Source organism: Otolemur garnettii, unplaced genomic scaffold (genome assembly GCF_000181295.1).
Source record: "Otolemur garnettii isolate 467f Iridium unplaced genomic scaffold, OtoGar3 scaffold00174, whole genome shotgun sequence".
Taxonomy (NCBI): domain Eukaryota; kingdom Metazoa; phylum Chordata; class Mammalia; order Primates; family Galagidae; genus Otolemur; species Otolemur garnettii.
In genome coordinates, this window is record NW_003852569.1 from 1087270 (window position 1) to 1090939 (window position 3670).

The 3670-nt window shown below is 43.6% G+C and overlaps 1 protein-coding gene across 1 annotated transcript in view; it reads left to right on the forward strand.

Annotated features, from left to right (window-relative positions):
• Positions 1–546: 546 nt before the first annotated feature.
• Positions 547–3670, forward strand: part of TDRKH (tudor and KH domain containing) — an 18749-nt gene continuing 15625 nt past the window's right edge. The window contains 1 exon segment of the mRNA XM_003804008.3: positions 547–610. The gene's annotated coding sequence lies outside the window, so the exon portion shown is untranslated.

Consider the following 3670-nt stretch of genomic DNA (forward strand, 5'->3'; position numbering starts at 1 on the left):
GGTCACCATACATGGGACCGATCGATGCAAAAGATCGCAACAGAAACAGCGGTGGAGCATTGCCCACTATGAGACTGCTTTCCTGGTGACACCAACGTGCGAACTATGACACCCATCAGCTATTCAACCCCCTCACACCTCGGTCCCCGCCCCGGAGCACCAATTTCCACCCCCCCTCCAAAAAAAAAAAGCTTAGGAGATGGAAGCCTCTGGGTAATTGGCCTGAGGGTGATCTGTGAGGGCTCGGTAAAGCTTCTAACTGGCTGTTTAATTCTCTGAAGGTGTGATCTCAATTAGCAACAGCTGCTCGTCCTCGTCTTGATTGGCTGACAGGCTGAGCCGGCCTCTGGTTCCATCCGGGTAATTGGGTATGAGCGAGCCAATTGGCTGCGTCGCTCAAGAGCGGCTCGTGGCAGGATTGGTTGTGGCGGGGGAAGACGATTGGTCGGACTGGGAGCGGGGTGTTGATTGGTGAAGGCGGGCTGCAAGGGCGGGGAGGCGGCAGCTGAAGCGCCGCCCGCTAGGCTGCGAGTCCGGGTGTGGGTGATGAGAGGTGGCGGTCGCCAGGGTGAGGTGCAGTGGAGCTCGCTACGGCCGACTTAGAGACGTGGTAATCCAGAGCTGGGGTTTGGGGAGCGGGGGAGGCTGGGCCCTGACAAATGGGGTAGAGAAATGTCCGTGAGGGAAGAGAGGAGGGCTACGCGCCCCGCAGCGAGGTGGGGGTGGGGGCCAGGACGGGATTCGGAGCCCGGGCTGTGAGCATTGCTTAGGGTAGCGTTACCCTCCCAAGGCTTAGTGACTACCCAAGAAAATGCTCTGGGTCCAAGTTGGGCCACAACGACCGGGTACGGGAGGGTTTGTTTTTGCCCTGAGTCAGTTGAACTCTTTGATTGGGTCTTGAGACTGAGGACCACTATCAGTTTATCGCTTTGTTTTTTATTGTTCTCAGATTTTCTTTAGTTGTCTTTTATTAATAGGATGGCTATTTACAGTACTCAGAATAATACCTGGGAGTGTTTATTCCTTAGTTATGGGGATTGGCTGGAGACCCCCATTACAAAGCCTTATTTTTAGATCTTTAGCTTGAGAGAAACAGGTTGAAGCTCTTTTTTACTCGTAATTTTAAAATAAACGTACCAAGATGAGGAAATTGAATGAGGAGCTTCAGCTTAACGTGTTACCATGTTTAGGTACTTTGAAGATTTGAATTATCAAGAGATAATACTTGATAGTATTATCAAGTATCAAGAGAAGGATACTCTTTCCCACCTGGAGCCCTGAATGAGCTTTTACTCCTGAATGTTTTTGAAATGGTAGTATAAATGTACATGATGGTTATGCTTATCAGATAGTTGTTGGCAGCTGTTTAATACAAATGTCAGGAAACTTCAAAGTTCACTTTTATTGAAAACCATTATCTCAAATGACCCACATATGTCTCCTCTTCTTAGCTTCCCTTAGGACCTGTGGTGTTTTTTTTGTTATTGTTTTAAGTTTTTGGGCAGGGCTGGGTTTGAACCTGCCACCTCTGGCATATGGGGCCGGCGCCCTACCCTTTTGAGCCACAGGCGCCACCCAGGACCTGTATTCTTAAGTTCTAGTCTCTTCTCCCTTCCCATTCAATTTTAATTAATAAAATTAAACACAGCTAGCATTCCATACTATACATTTATCTCCATTTCCGTTATATTATTGCTGCTTGTATTTCATTTTTTAAGAGAAACATATACCTGAAAAATAGGTAAATTGTAAACAAAACTATATTTGATTAATCAAGTAGATTTTCTTTGAGACATCAGCTGATAACTCAGCACAAATTCATTTACATATGATATCTAAAGAGGAGCTTGCCAAATTTAGCTTTTGGTTCAAACAGAAGTTGCCCAACAAACTTATCCTTGTCGTGACTCTTCATCTACCTGCTACTGACTTGTTCAACCACCAAATTGTCAATATTCTCCATCTCAAACACCAGCATCTACCGTATACTCAAACCAGAAACCTAATAGCTAACTCCTAGACTCTACCCTGTACATTTCCATAAATCAAATGCTAGGTCTTATATATCCTACTTACTAAAACTCTATAATCCATCAACTTCTCACGTCTCCATCACTGACATCTGGACTAATCTCTGATTGGTCTCCCTGCATCCACTGTTGGTGCCTTCAGTTCTTTTTCTCACTACAGACACCCATTAAATCAAAATGACAAGCATGGCACATGTTATGAAGGGATGTTTGGGATACTGTAGAAGCCCATCGCAATGAAACCCAACAAAGTGTAGGAGGTCAGGATTCAGAGGATTTGCTTGCAGAGCCAGAAGGATCATCAGATATCCTTTTACTTTGACTTGATTTCAGAACTGGGGGAAAAGGGCGGTACCTGTGGCTCAAAAGGGTAGAGCGCTGGCCCCATATGCCAGAGGTGGGGGGGTTCAAACCCAGCCCTGGCTTAAAAAAAAAAAAAACTGGGAGAAAAAATGTTAGTCCTTTGGGCCTCTGTAAAAAGTTGTGATAATGGGGTGGTGCCTGTGGCTCAAGGAGTAAGGCACCAGCCCCATATGCCAGAGGTGGTGGGTTCAGACCCAGCCCTGGCCCAAAACTGCAAAAAAAAAAAAAAAAGTTGTGATGATGACTGACCTTCAAAACAGACTTAATTAAATATTTTCCTAGCACACTGCATTGTGTAGAAGTGATTAATTAGCTGTGTAACCTTAGGGAGATCTTTTTATATCCCTGAGCCTCAGTTTTCCAAGTTGTAGCATCATTAATGGAATCAAATGAGTTTTGTGGTCCCTTCTAGTTTTAAAATTCTGTGATCTCTGTGACCTGTAAACATGAATTATGGCCAGAAAGGTGGTGTTAAAAGCAGACAGTGTGAAAGTACAGAGAAGTTTATTGCTCCTGTTCACAGGGCTAGATTTCTTTCAGTTTCCCAAAGCCTTTAATTTCTAAAGACTCCTGTCTTTCAAGACCTTTCCTGGCAGACAGGAAGCTCCATGAAGCTAACTAAGTCTATCTTGAGTATTATATTCCCAGGGCAAAGCATTTTAGGTAATAGTTTGTTTGAATACAGAAGAAAAGTGAGTTTTATTTTAATGAGATTATTTTCAACTATAAACCATCTAAGAAACTTTTTAAGTTCTAGCTCTCCTCAACTATTGGATTGACCAAAAATGTATATAGTTGTCCCTCCCCTCAGTAACTGCAGGGGATCTGTTCCAGGAGCCCTGAAGAACCAAAATCCAAGGATGCTGAAGTCCTGTGTTTAAATTGCCATAGTATTTCCATATAACCTGTGCACATACTGTAAATCATCTCGAGCTTGCTTATAATACCTAATATAATGGAAGTGCCTTTTAAATAGCTGTACTTTTTAATTGTATTGTATTGTTACTTTTTACTGGTTTTTCCCCTTTAATCAGCAAATATGGAGGGCCAAATGCATTGTGTTTGCATTGCCATGTAATTTGTTGTTTTGATATTTATCCTTCCTGCTAAACTATCCCATAGCAGGAATTCTTTTCTTTTCTTTGAGATGGAGTCTCACTTTGTCACCCTCAGTAGAGTGCAGTGGCATCACAGCTCACAGCAACCTCAAACTCTTGGGCTTAAGCGATTCTCTTGCCTCAGCCTCCCAAGTAGCTGGGACTACAGGTGCCCATCAT